The sequence below is a fragment of the Anomalospiza imberbis genome, chromosome 6 (assembly GCF_031753505.1).
Source record: "Anomalospiza imberbis isolate Cuckoo-Finch-1a 21T00152 chromosome 6, ASM3175350v1, whole genome shotgun sequence".
NCBI classification, from domain to species: domain Eukaryota; kingdom Metazoa; phylum Chordata; class Aves; order Passeriformes; family Viduidae; genus Anomalospiza; species Anomalospiza imberbis.
Window position 1 is genome coordinate 27,912,011 of NC_089686.1, and position 15,958 is coordinate 27,927,968.

Below are 15,958 nucleotides of genomic sequence, written 5' to 3' on the forward strand. Positions count from 1 at the left end.
TCTGGTACCTGATGGCAAGTTTACGATGGCAAGGGGAAGCTCCACAGTGATTTTAAGCTTTCATACTTCTACCATTCTTGAAATGTTTAAAATAAATACTGCATATAAAATATCATATCTTCCAAGAATATATCCTCAATTAATCACGCCAAAATATATATATATATACTGAAACAAGAGGTAGATACAGTGCTGTGCTTCAGTTTTTGTTCCTTGAAATGCAGATTATTAATCTAAGCTTTACTTTAAATGGGACCTAAAGTAGTTCTATTTTAAGGATTTTAGATTAACTTCAAAAGATTATGGATAATTACAATCTTATCCAATGCAAGGATAATTTATTCTTAAAATGAAATATTTAAATATGCAGAAAGCTGAAAAATTTCAGCTGAAATCTCAGGTCAAATTTGCAGAGGCTTATGGCCACGCAAGAATTATTACTGAACATAATGAAGGCTAGAATCATAACTAAAATGTAGGTTGGTTAGTGATGATTTGCCTAGTTATTTTTTAAATGTTACAAGGTTGAAATTATTAATTAGAATCTAACTTGCAACTGTATTACTACAAACCTTTGCTTTACAACTTGGAATCAATAATGAATATCAACTATTGAACATTCATTATTGAATTAATTATCTTTCTATAATATTTGCAATTCCCTTTTGACAAAATACACGAAGATAAAGCATTTATTTTGGAGACACTACAGTGACACTAGTCAAAAGATTTTTGATGGATGTTTTGTTTGTTTTGTTTAGGTTTTTAAACAATGGATCTGATTATGACAATCTGACAACTTTAAGAATAAAACTATCCTTTAGCTCAAGTTCTCATGAACTATCTCCAGCCAAAGGACTGTTTTTTTTAATTTCTCCTAAAATATTTTTGAACCCATATTTTAGAGGCATCTTTACCTACTAAACTAACTATACTCAATATGTATATGCTATATGAATATGTATATGTTATTACCATATAGTTAGTTCAGTATAACCATGCTGAACTAACATAAAAGTTAAAGTTTTTTTAAGTGAAATGTCTCACCTTGCACCTTAATGTTTTGTCTGCTTAAGCATGGGTTCATGTTGGATTCACTAAATATTGCTGTAGTCTAACTAAAACAATGATAAACAAAGAGCCTGTTAGCAATTCAGAGGACGTCCTTTTATCTCCTTATCAGTATCATCTACTGTATTTTGACCTAACTAGAAGAAAACCTAGAAGTTCCTCTAAGAAAAAGCAAGTTTCAAGTAGTAACTGGTTGAACTGTATTATATATCAGGAAAGAGTTGCTATTTACTGAGCCTCCCCATGTAATTTAGGGAGAAAAAATGACAGGTAAATGCCCCACATCAAGTCAGTCTTTTCTTAACAGACAATTTTAAGAGTGAGACACTCTATTTTCACAGGAAATATGACCTTTTAAAATTATTTGTTTTCCTTTTAAAAATACTTGTTGTCTGATTACTGTTTATTATATTAAGAATTTATTATAACCCTTAGTAAATCCTCCTTTTTTTGCAGATAGAGATGTTATTTTTAAATGCTTCTTCAAAACACATCTGCTTGGGGAAAGTTTAGACCCAAAATCTTAAACTCAGCAGCAGTGTTAATATATTCTACAGATTTTATTGGGTAGATCTTACTTTATTTTATATGCTCATGATCCTAGTGGCTGCTGAACATGGATATCTTCTACATGACAAGAAGAATATGTACAAAAATTCCCTAAACTACAATGTCAGCTCCATAAAAATAATTTTAAATCCAAATCTGCAGTTCTAGAGGTAAAGTTTGAAACACATGGAGAATAAAAGCATTCTTAATTCTTAAAATTACAATTTCTACCTAAATCATATAAAATTTGTGACAAGACACAAACTGCTGAGCTTTTGACAGCTCGCTACTTGAAGAAGCATATAAGTATCAATAAAAATGCTTTTTAAAAGAATTTAAGGCTAACTGTAGCATTATTTTGTTATTCAAACATTTAAAAACCTGCATAAATCAAAGATACAATACATAGTTAATTTATAAGTTCCCACTGAACTTCTGAAAAAATTTTAATATTGTTTCATTGCCTCAGTGTTTGCAGTCATAAACACATCTTGATACTGACATAATAGCAGATATTGAATATTTCCTTATAGTTGTGCAGCCCCCAGCATATGAAGGACATGGATCTGATGGAGAAAGTCAAGAGGAGGGCCCTGAAATGATCACAGGGAAGACTCAGAGACGGAACCAGCTGCACCTTATGGCAGCTATCCAGTACTTAAAGCTAGAGAGGGACTTTTTACTCGGGCTTGTTGTGATAGGACTTGAGGGAATGGCTTTAAAGTGAGAAAGGAATCTTTCCCAGAGAAGCCGTGGCTGCCCCATCCCTGGGAGTGTTCAAGGTCAGGTTGGACAGGGCTCTGAGCAATCTGCTCTAGTAGAAGATGGCCCTGCCCAGGGCAGGTGTTTGGAACTGGAAGACATTTAAGTTCCAACACAGAGCAGTATATGATTCTATCATATAAAGCAATATGAAACCAGAAACTTCCTTGATATACAATACCAGATACATACCAAATAACCTATTTATATAGTTAATACACAACCCCATATTCCTACTGATTGTCAAGCTGTTTTTATTCAGTCATTATTTACCAAACTTGACAAAGAAAGAGAACACAATGTTCATTTCTAATAGCGAGCTGTGGAGAGTTGGAACAATTCTGAAGGTCAAATTTAGAATTCAAAGGGATCATAACAAACTGGAAAAGAAAAATCAAAGAAATGTAACAATTTCTATATCTTCATTGTCCCTATTTGAGGAAGAAAAAGAACTAATATATAAATAGAAAAAATACAAGAATCGAAAACTATTGACTAATATTGCGACAAAGCACCATGAAAATAACAGCAAGTATTTCTCACTGAAAATAAAAGTGCAAGATAAAGTGCAAAGTTATTATAAAGGTATCTAAGCAAATCTTTCATGTCAGTTTATGATTTTTCTACAAGAAACATTCACAGCATGATGTCAATGGAAACCAGCATCACTCATCACATTGATAAATGACCCCTTAGGTAAATTTTACTTTCATGTGAATGGGATCAATAATCAGGCCACACATAATGGCCTTTTATGGGTAGTTTCTTAAGACCTTGTAGGTAAAATGATGCAGTTTGAATATTTCCAATAGGTTAAAAAAAACTATTATTTATTGCAATACCAGGAAAATATGCTATCATGTAGATGCGAATGGAATAAATTTCGTTGAATTTTGAACAAAATATTTAAGTAAAGAGAAAACTACATTCAGTATCCACTGCAATTTCTGGTACCAACCACTGCAATTTTTATCAGTTTATCACATTTTTTTATTAGCTGAAAGATAAATCTACATTTTCCCATCCAGTCTGCCTAATCAAGTTAGTATAATTAGACACTAAAGGTGAAAAATATTAAATCTAAATTACTCATCCAAGCTTTACTTTGTGTATGTCAAAGTCATTTAATGACAAAACATGAAGATAAAGTAATATATGAAACTTGTTATGCCACTTGAAGCATAACTGTGTGATATTTATCTCCATGACTCTTGCATTTGGCTCTATCCTTTTTCTTCTGCTCTGTTAGCAGACAGTGTCAGGAAACTGGCTTATATCACCAGATTTAATCTAAATGAATGTATATCCTGATTCCATGTACTTGGAAAATACCACTCCTTACACTTTACTGTGTTTCAAATAATAAAGATTTTTAAATGGTTTTACATTTGATACAGAGGGGGAGGTACAGTACAGTTAATGAGCTGATTTGAAGAGATTCAGTTGGAGCAATCATCATCTGAAACCATCTATATGAAGTATATGGGCATGATTGTGGTCCATTTACTTGGAAAGATAGAACCTCAAAGAGCTAAAATAGTTATCCATGATTTTAACTTTAAAAATCCATGTGGTGCGTGCTATCGAACAAGATAAATTTTAATGTAATGTGCAATTCTGCCCCAAAATTGGAAGAGGCAGCCAGATGAATGAATACAAAAACTCAAATTATCATTGCCTAATATAAAGCTTAGGAACTCAGACTATCTATCCCTGCTTGTTAAATTCTGTAATTGTTGTTTACTCATTTAGTTGCTTAGATTGTTTGTTTTTATTGATTTTGTTGTTGACTATTTTGTTGCATTTTATGCCTATTGTGGTTTGAGTTTATTGTGCATTTTAATGCAAATGTGTTTATAAGAAGTGAATTTGTATTACCGTGTGGATTTTTCTGTCTTGCTTTTTTTCTTAACAACTTTAAATCTACCATGCTGCCCAAAGGACCTCATAGCACACTTGGCTAAGTGACAAGACTGTACTTGTTGATGAACATACTTCACTGCATCTAAATAATCTACAAGTATAGAAGGATTATGAAAATGTAAGTCAGAACAGGTTCTAGGAACATTTATGTACATAGATAGTAAGCATTTCACATAGACTCAGGAAAGCACTGAGAATAATTCAGATAGAATCAACAGAATCTGACCCTCTGTAATCTTAAATCTTTTTCCTGAAAAGTTCTCAGTGATGACAAATCTCTGCATTCATGCTGAATCTGGCAGACTTAGGTCTTTGAAAGACAAAGAATCTGGCAATTTAGCCTAACCTATTTTTGTCTGTCATGTAAAACTATGCCAAACTCTTCTTTGCTGGTTTACTTCAAGCATCAACTCTCTTTTTAGTAGGCGTCCTATATGGATTTTTAGAAGAACACAAAGGGTTAATTTCCTTTTTATCTGTGCAGTTTCCAAAATATTAACTTGAACATGTCTATGAAAGCATGCCTTGAAGATAGGTAACATATTTCAAAGTCCTTTGGAAACATGCTGTAATGGACATTTTAAAAATAATTGGGAGTCATATTGCCAACATAAAACAAGACAAATATAGATTCTTTGGCAGATCTACATGCATATATCTGCTGAGAGCTATTTGAAAAGTAGAAGTATTATCTTAAAGCCAATTGTCAATCTAAACACAGCCAACAAGCCTGTATCCACAGAGAATTAAGCATCAACCAAGACTTTATTTTTTTTGCAAAAAACTCACTGCTTGTCTTGTGGTCTCAAGGTATTATAGCAGAAATATTAATGAAATTAGAACAGAACTGAATTCCATATTGATCTTGGATAGGGAGAAAATGGAACAACAGAAATAGCTTTCAAGAATTTTACATTACTAAATTAGAAAAAAACTCAGTATTTCCCACATTCTCACAGAAAAATTGTTTTTAATTCATGATCTCTCTCAATGCTTTTCTTGATGCTAAAAGTCATGGAAAGTTTTGCCAATGACTTCAAAAATGTGACCCACTGTTCTTACACCTAACAAAATATTTTGGCCTATGAAATGAGAAGGCTATGCAATTTAATAGTGGGTATTAGACAGGACTGGGAAGTTTCCTTTTCCAAGCATTTGTTTGAGAAAAGTATAATACTATTTTCTTACCAATATAGTGGATAAATGCAAATATTTTTAAGTTTTAGAATGCAATTTAATTTAGAGTTTCCCTCAAAGAAGTTTTTTCCAGTGATCTGTTAAGGGGTGGTGTTTGCAGAACCATAGTAGCTTGGCACTAATAATTTAGCTGCAGTCATAACTGGCTTTTTTCTTTCCCTCTTCCTTTCCCCGGGGAGTTAGGTGCAAACCCTGAACTCCCCTTTTCTATGAAATGCGTCCTTTACATTGAGAAGGGAGTTCTATTGCAGATTCTTACCTACATTTTTCTGTTGTACCATGGGTTGATGAAACATGCTTCTGCTAGAACCTGGATGAAGTTAATTAACTAATTTATTAAAAGCCATGCTCAAAGAGAAGAATGTGTACAGTGTAGTAAATTCACTGTTGGTATCCTTAGTTATAATATGGTAAAACCAAAGGTACTTTTTAATATAATGACAAAAAATCCAGTCCCTGTGATTTCCTGTTTTGTTTTGTAGGCTGTGTGATCATTCTTAAAAAGGTATCCTTTCATTTAAATTTATGTGCTAAATACCTGCAATCAACTACACAGTATTGTAAAGTTTTATATTTTTCTTAAGTAGATTTCAATACTAAAATCTTTTGCAAATTACCTCTGCTTGATTAAATTCTCTCCTGCAGCCTGTCTGTCTCTCCCTGATGTGTCTGACTCAGTAACTGGGGAAGAAGTGTCTTCTATCAATCAATGACAGAAAGTGCTGAATCTGAAAATGCTGACTGAGCACCATTGAGGGCAGTCAGGTTTCTGATAGCAGTCAAGGGAAGTCTAAAAATTTCAATATGAGTGTTAAATGCCATTTCAAAAGATATTCAAAGATTAATCAGGAAGAAAAAAATCATGCTCAAACAAAGCGCTCAAATAAACTCACTGATCTGAGATTGTCATTTCCAGAACAAAATAAAAGAATTCTATTACCCCAGCTGAACTTTCTCCACTGATAATGACTAAAATAACAAGGATATGTTTCATGATTTTCTTCTCAATATTCCACATCAAATAGGATTTTAAACAAACAAGAAAGTAAGTAAATATATTGCAACCATTTAAGAGTTCATTCATGGATGAATGTTTATAGCAGCATGCAACTTCAGTAATGACTATCTGATATTATAACTAATTTCTTTGAGTAACTGCAATGCTATCCATTGCTATGAGACAGTGAATAGTATTCATTTTCATTGTCTATTAATTAGTTTATATGTAAAATATATGCAGAATTTAATTTGCAATAAAAATATGCATATGTATAGTAACAGGTTTAATTAGCTGTACATCCTGTCATGAAAGTATAAAATTACAATTCTAAGAAACAACTGTAATTGTTTACAATTCTGTTTAGGAGGGGCAAATCCTTTCTGTTCAACCTCATTATTTTCCAGGTCATTAATGAAGTTTTCATTCTTCATATACAGAAATTAACTATGCAAAATAGCAACTGATGTTAGGAATTGCGCATCTGAATATTGAACTAAGTTTTTATTTTTAATAGTGTTTTCTTTATTTTGAGATCCTTGTTTTCAAGCCATATTTCTGAAAATACTGGCTTTATAAAATATAGGGAGCTTCCCCATCAAAGAAGGATTTGGCAAGACCAAAATTGCACAGGTAGTGCCAACAGAAAAGAGCCATGTAAAAGAATAGGAGCTGATTTTCTCTAAAGCCAATTGATTTGATAATTGTAGACCATATTGGCAGACAAATTCAAGATGTCATTTAGCAGTGCTTTTTCAAGGTTAATGAATATGCTTGTCTCTGGCTAGTAAGAACAGCATCACTATGGATCACAATTATCTTCTTACAATCATCTGTTGTTTACATTGCACAGAGCAATGTGTCATTTCATAGATACTAAACTACCTATTTTATGTTCTGCCCTGCACAAGGGAACTTTTGCATGCACAAGGCAAATGGGCTTCACTGAGTTCCTAACATGAAAATTCGAAGTTTTTAAACAAAAATTCTATTTAGGAAGAGAAAGGACCATGGGCCAAAAGCTGGTTAAGAACTCTGAAGCTGCTCTTCCAGAGAAGGCATTATTTTCCTATGGTAAGTGTTCCATTCAGGATATTTCCAGTCTTTTATACCAGGACTGTGTAGTTCCAACTGAATCATTTTGCACTGGTGATAGTTTAACTCTATGAATTTTAATCACTTGCTTAAATTTTCAATATTAATTTTTTAATGAATTAGTTATTTCATCTACATACAGTTCTGCTGGAGAAGTCACTATCAAATGGCAGAGAGTCTCTCAAAACCTAGTAAACACTCTGTTATCACATGTGTACAAGTAACCAGTTATCTTCTTGCTACTAAAAAAAAAAAAAAAAAAAAAAAAAGAACAAAAAACCAAAACAAAACCTCCAAAATCAACCATATTCCTTAAAACAGAATATTCATCAGCTTGTTACATTTTTTTAGCATATTTGCTCCCAGTTTTCTGAGAAATTAATTCATGCTCATAGGAATCATACTTAAGATCAGAAAACCAGTTTATTGGAATTAGAGAAATGTTCACTCAGGCTTTCTGCTGAATAGTTTCTAGCATTTTATTTTATAATCACAGGTCTTTAACGTTAATGTCAAAAAAATTAAGATCATAGAATTAGCAACACAAAAGAATGGCCTTACAGACTAGATCTTGCCTTCCAACAAACAGTAAGAATCTTTCAAACTCTTCTTTTATTACTTATGAGAACATATATTCATTATTGCACTGAAACATTATATATCCATAATATTAAGTTGATCAAGATCAAACTCTTGAATTGATGAGTTATAAGATATGACAAAATAAGGAACATGGGTCTTTTTCCATGACCAGAAAATAAGCTAAATTGTAGTCTAAAGGAAACTTAGACATTAATGTATTTTTCCTGTTATTACCAAAGCCTTTAATGGCTAAATTTCAAAAAACAACAATAATAACAAAATCTCATAAAATGTGTACAGTAAAAATGTACTAATTCACACTGGCTGGAAGTTCCATCACATATTTCTGTATTTTATGATTTTATGCAGTACAGTAGTGAGCAAATACAATTAAAAACAAAGTAATGTATCTTAAAATGTACTTTATCCATTTCTTTGAGAAGTATAATTTGGTTAGGATACTACTTCATAGTACGCTTGTAAATGTTCAACAGTGCATTTGGCAAAAGTAGTATAGTCTAAGTAATGCAAAATTTCATTTAAATACAGTTACAATATATTAATCTAAAATGTAAAATAATTTATTTTTTAAAAGTGTACAGAAGTATACAGACTCGTAAATAATGAATTATGAAAAATTTACTTCAGAAAAATAGTAAGATATATATCACCTACGAAAATAATATCAAAACTCATTTTTCATCTTCCGGTGGGGAGAATTTGTTCATTCACTTTTAAGAGTGGAGTTTACTCTGTGCGTTCTCTAGACTAGTCCCAATCTTCCCAACAGAAATGTTATTAATGTAGCCCCTTTTTGCCACTGTGAAACCATTCTTAAAATGAGCACAAATACCTGAGCATACCTGCACCTTGCAATAGTCAGCACCAAAACCAGAAGAGTGGCTAAAAAATACTAATAAGTGCTTGTTGGACAGTAAAAATTAAATATCTTTTTCATATCAATGCTTTTCTGATACTTGAAGAAGAGTGGTCTACAAAAGTTTTCTCAGGCCAGGATTGAAATGCGACTCTTCTCCTTCTCCCAAAATTTATTATTTTCAAGTAGACAATGATAGAAAACAGAATAGCAGCAAGTAAATAAAATTTTTGAAAGTCTTAATGTTTTCAACTTCCCCTCCATCAAATAATGGTTTGTCATTGTTATCCAAAGTACAGAACCTTCCCAATGCAGTGATGAGATTTTAAGATGAAAGGAGAAATTAGCCTTTTCTTTTATGTTTATAAAGCGATAAAAACTATTTCTTTAAAAATTATTTCAGCATAACTTGGTGATTAATTTTATTTTTTTATTTCCAAATCTTTCCTGGGAAGCAACAAACTATAGTTGCACTTATCTGAAAAAATATCATTATAGAATTATCTAGTGTGCAACTCAAACAAGTGGCCAAGTAGCATGGGCAATTGGATCACTCATTCAGTTAGTCTTATCAATGCAAATATTACAAAGTAAAAAATAGGACAGAAAACAAGCTGAATTTGAATGCATTTTTTGGCTAGTAACACAGAATATTTTATATTTACATACCAGTAGAGTCTTGTGGAAAAGTGAGAATTGCAATGTAATTATCCAGAGGCAAAAGGAGGAATGGGCATGTGGTGATGTAAAAATGAAAGGATTTAGTACCTTGGTACTGACAATAAAAGTGCTTGGCTGAAAAAGCAGTCAAGATCCTTAATGAAACATAAATTAATAATAACACTACATCAGACTGAAATATTCTTCAAATTTATGTGAGAGCACTTGGGTTCCAGCAGTAAAGTCTGGCATAACTTTTTCTCAGTACCTACAGGCATTAGGCAGTTCATGTTGAACTGGATTCCAGATGTTGTTCTGAAATTTGATGCCAGAAATAGGTCTTGCTTTAGTTCAGAAACCATTTCAATGATTTGTTCAAAGCTCACATGTCAAAAAAAGGCATTTCTTGGTTTGCTGCTTGAACTGTTTTGTCAAAGTACGTAGCTATTAAGTCTAGCATCGTGCCATTTGAAGATTGTGACTGTGAAAAAACATCTATTTACATAAATGTATTCAGCCATTTTTATGCAGTTTCATTTTTAACTGCATTGATTGCTATCAGCTCTGCTAGATTGCTTTCTTCTAGTCCAATTAAGTTCAGAAAAAATCACTGACTAGACTTTCTCAAAGGAACAAAATTATTGATCATCATATTTCAATATTGGCTCACCACATCCATTGTGAGAAACTGAAATCTTAACATATACTTTACTCTTGAAAGTACTAAATGTGATAAGAAAAATATCATTACCTACAGCTATCACATGACTGGTGCAAACTGTGCATCTGATCCAATTCCCAATAATGTCAATGGTAATGTTTCCATTGATGTCACTGGTACAAGGTCAGTTCCTGCAGGGGAAAGTTATGTCTGTCTGTAATCAGTTGAAACCAAAATGAAGTCAGAATATTACACCCTACTCTCAGGTACTGGTGACTAAAGGAATTTTGTTAAAATATTTTACAATATGTTAATGGTTTGGTTTTTTTGCAGTATAACATCCTACTTCTATCAGTGCCAATATTCTTGAGAAAAGGTACATTTTGAAAGTGAAGGACTGCAATAACTTGTCATTATGGAACCAGGCAAGACTTCCAGCTGCACTGATCTGTGCCTAAATGCTTAATGCATGTTTTAGGCCAGAAAGGAATGAGGGAGGGAACACTGATACTGGAAAGCATGAGAAAACTTGAGTCAGTGCACAGGCCTTACTTAATGAGGAGTTAGAATGGAACACAAACATTTACATTTTTAAATTATGAAAGTTCTGAGCACTGGATTTCAAGAAGGAATGTGCTGACTCAAGCGATATGTTACAGTCTTTAGCATTTAGCTCTTTGTAACAAATCCATAGTTTATCTAGACATCCTGGTCATATCTAGTCAAAGCAAAAGGGCTTCCTAAAGAGCTTATGCAAAGCTTCACATCTCAAAATTAAAATAAGATTTTTTTCCTAATATAATTATGAAAAAAATTAAATTTTCTATTTTGAAAATTTAAAATCTCTTTTGCAGTTGCAAAGGATTTCTGCAGGCCCTTATTCCTTCCTTTAAAAATTATGGTCAGAAGAGAAGATGGGCAACTAAAATTCTAGTTTATTTTCAAATATTTGTTTCCATGGGCATCTTCCCCACCCCCACCTCAAAAAATAAAAACAACATACCATTTCTTAAAAAAAAAAATTCAAGGATTGGGATTGAGGCAAATACTTTTTTTTAAATCATGTGGTTTTATTATTTTGGTTTGTAGGAGTGGGAAAGCAGTCAAATGAGGAAAAAAAGAGCAAAACATCCAAAATAAGGAAATGCATAGATGCAGTTCTATGGATCTCAGTTGCCTCTCAGTTTTGCCTTCTGGCAATCTGGTTCATAGAATCATACTATTCTTGATCATAGCTTATTTAAGCCCACATTTCCATAAGCTACGTAAGTATTGCTTTCACTGAGAATCATTGCATCCCTTAGAGACCTTACATTCATTTCTTTTTGGCTTACTGCTTTTTCAGAGATTGCAGCAAGGTCTCTGTCTTTCACAAAAACTCCAGACGTGAATTAATTCCCACAAACATTTGTTCAGGAAAATGTCTGTTCTATGGAAACTGAAAAGCATAGTGCATTTTAGTTGCTCTTATTGTGCAGGTCTGATTAGTAAAGCCATTTTGCCAGCACCTGTCATTCTTGCAAAATTTCAGACCCAGTTGTAAGAGTGATGATATATTATATCCTCTTCTATCAAACAGTTGTCCAGCAAGTCAATCAAATATGCAGCAAGTCAATGAGAAGAGCTTCATTTTCAGTCATCTACTCTATTTTCACTGTTTGGACAAACAGTAGACATTTCTAGTCATTCAATATGCAGACACATTATCAAATCCATTCCTTTTTTCCAACAGTGAAGAAAATATCCGTAAAGGTGAAATCCACTGCAGCAGTAAATTTGGCACCATTTTTATGTAATATACTAAACAATACACTGATCAAAGGTGACAGGGAAACCATTTTATTATTTTATTATGCAAACCCCCCTCTCTCCACTCACAAGGGGTGGGTCAAAGAACCAGTTTGTAACAATGCTCTCAGTTGTTTAAGTAGACCTTCAATAACCTTTCATAGTTATTTCACTTATATGAAGTGCATGTGAAAATGACATGTAAATGTCTACCAGCTGTCTTCCTAAGCTTAGACTAAACCAGGGAATAGAAGAGGAGAGAAAGAAATAGGTTCACACCTGACAACCTCTTACTTGTTAGTGCATGACTTCACTATAGGATACAGGTACTATGTTATTTGTTTATAAGTGAAATGTGTAAGTGGACCTTTCTGTTCAGGAGGAACAATCAGAAGACCAAAAAAAAAAAAACTTACAAGATGTTATTGTACTGGAGGGGGGGCATTTAAATAAATTATGTAAGTTTCAGTAACATATAGGAGCCATGCCCTTGTTGAATACCCTCCTCTAATAGGAAAAACACTAGCCCCAAAATCATTGATAAGATGATGCATGGTTGTTTGGCAATCCTTAGTCCCAAGATTTAAGATCAAAGGCCAGTCCAAAAAAGTGCAACATTCCAGTCAGAAAAATGCATCAATTGGGCGTAATTGAAAGAAGAAAAACATGCTGAGAAAAGATTCAGGAACTAAAGCAGGAATCACCCCAAGGCATGAATGCAAACTCCAAGGCAAGAGCATTAACCTGCAGCAGATCTTCTGAGCAGCAATCATTGTAACCTGACTAGTGGCTGCTCTACTCTCATGTGGAGCTGACAATATCCAAAGGTTTCATGCAAATGAAAAATAAAGTGGTTGTAGATGGATAGATAGCTTAACAGAGTAGTAACTGTACAAAAGTATCAAAAGTATTTTTAATATTTTTTAATATTTTGCCATGCAGTAAAATAAATGGGGCATGGCAAGGAAACTTCAAAGAAGGAAGGAGGGTTTTGTAAATGTAGTACAAAAACAGGAGAAAAAAACATGCATGTTCAAAAAGTTAGGTTAACAAAAGAGTTTAGAATCAATGACTGCATCAACTGATATTGTCACATAAAATATTAATGGTGTTTAAGGGAGAATCAAATTGAATGTGGTTACAGGCTTCAGTGACAGGCAGGACAGCAAATGTTTCCCAGTTATCAAAAAGAAGTGTGAGACAGGAGTAATTAAGGGCTCTGTGCTAGCTTCTTTAGGCTTGCAGCATTGTTAGAGGAATTGTGAAAGTGACAGGAGAATTTTAATTTTGGATATAAACCCACATCTGTAAAACAAAGGCAATTTTTCAGTATCAATACAGAAAGGAAAGTTAAACATAATCTTACAGGAAAAAAATATTAACTTAGAAGTGCCATGACCCAGTCCAGACCTTTCCAAACCAATGCAAATCCAGCATGAAGTTGAGTTCTACCATCTTTGGGGTCACTGGCATCACCAGCAATAACAAATGCCAAATACATGACAGTCAGATATCACAAACATTTATGGAAACAATGGCTACCTTCCTGGCCAACTTTAGCAGAAATTACTCACATACACCTCTGCAACTTATAGGGAAAGCCAGGCCATTTCTTCAGACTCATCCCAATCATTTAAACACTAAGGTTGTCTCTGAGCTGACCAAAGGACTACACTGACCTGAGAAATAAGCATTTCTCAGTTTGAAGAAGTGTTGAAGTTTCATTGGTTTTGTGGTATGCTCCCTTCCTGAAGAGAGAAAGTGTGGCTGAAATGTTGTAAGCAATAACAGAATTTGATGAAAGCCGTTATTTCCAACTCAAAGCCATTCTCTTTTGAAAATTGACTCCAGATGATGTATTAGCTGTTGTTTGTGTGGTATTCCTTTACTCACCGTCAAAAATATAAAATATCCATACCTGATTTTCCTCAGACTAAAACACTGAAATCTACCTTAAGAATGATAGAGCTCTTATTGCCACAAACAAAAGTTTAAACACTTCAAATTGAATCCTACAAACTTTGTTTATCCTGAGGAATATATTTTCCTCTGTGAAATGGGTTATAGAAATCTGAATGGTAAAATATTTTTAAGTGGGAATACTCACACCAGCAACTCACCTTTATTAGAAGTTATATTAGATTAAATCATTGGTCTATTCTTACAGATATTTAATACTCATGCAGATATTTAGTATTGTATCAGAGCCATTTAGTAGAAAAAACAACTCCCAAAAAACTTTTCTGTTATTTTCAGTATATACTACAGAAATATAGTATTACTATCCCTTATTCTTTTCCCATAAGCTGCTATGGTAATTGAGAATTAGCTGACCTGAATATACTGTAATTTCTCTTTGTAAAATAAACAGAAGTGAGCAAGGACTTTAATGAGATTTATATCTTTAACATTTTCAATTTAACTCTAAACTTTATAGATTAAGGTTGCATAGTGAATCTTGAGATAATACTTTAGAGTTTTATATACATAGAAATATATATATATAGCTCTAAAAAACAACACTAACAATAATACTAATTGTAGTACATACTAAAACATATACTCTACATAACACTAGGTAGAGAAAGCAAGGTCATGTCACAATTCTGAAACAGCTGTCAAAGAGCCCTGTGAGTCTTATCCTATAGTGTTTTAGTAGCACTTGTTATGTTTCCCAATATCTGATGATTAGTTTCACTAGGTATAATTAACACAGTCATCCATTGCTTTATATATTAAAGACAAGAGGGGGAGGTGTTTAGGAGAAGAGGGGAAAAATTTCCCTCTGTTCCACACAGCAAAAGCCATTGGAATTGTATAGCTGTTTCACCAGTGCACCTTCGGAGACAAAAGCAGGGTTTTGCAGCAAGACATCTACAACAGGGTTTTGTCCCTCTCTCCATTCTTCAGCACACTGCAGTGAATGATCTGCTGTAACAAGGAAAAAGGTGTGACTTTCAGAACATTTTCTTGCTTTGGAGAGGAACTCAAAGAGCACCACAAAGATCAGAAGCCACTAATTTAATCCTAGCAAATGACAAGGCAGTCAAATCCTCACTGCATATGGGCTGAACAAATATTTGGTGGTAGGTGTGGGTCTCTACAGCAATGGTAGCAAAATACAGGCTTTCGTGAAAAGAAATACTTGTGTCAGTCCCACATTCACCGGAGAAGCAAATGGATGACATCGCTGGAGCAAAACTAATAATCTGAACAACTCAGCGGCTCTGTGGCACATGAACTGCCCTTGCCTCAAACTTCAGAAGGGATCCTTGCTACCAGTATCTTGGCAGAGGAGTGCAGTAAAAGTACTGTGTAATAAAAAAGCTGTTTCCCTATACAGAATCTTCTGAAGCAAGGGGAATTATAATTTCTGGGAGACATAGGTTGCTTTCTAGAATAGCAAATCCAAGTACCTGACTGAAATCTTTCATGGCACTCTGCTTCTGGGCAGTGTGGGACAATCAAGAGATAGATTTAAAAGAAAAAAAAAATTAAATTTGACTTTACAATATTCTATATGCCCATTACTGCTAACAGAGCCAGACTAAAAATTTTTTTTTAAGTTGGCACACATCATTATTACAGGTAGAAATTTTGTACTACAGTTGCATTTACAGTTCTAAAGAGAGTATTTAGTAAGTAGAACTATACAGTGATGCATAGAAACAGAAAGAAAAAAATGGTATCAGTCTTTCAGAAAATGGTGGCTGTAAATCTGCAGTTCAGTCAGGGTCAGATTTTACAAGGGCTATTTCTTCTTGGATAAACCTTCTCGCCTATGAGTAATATTTTG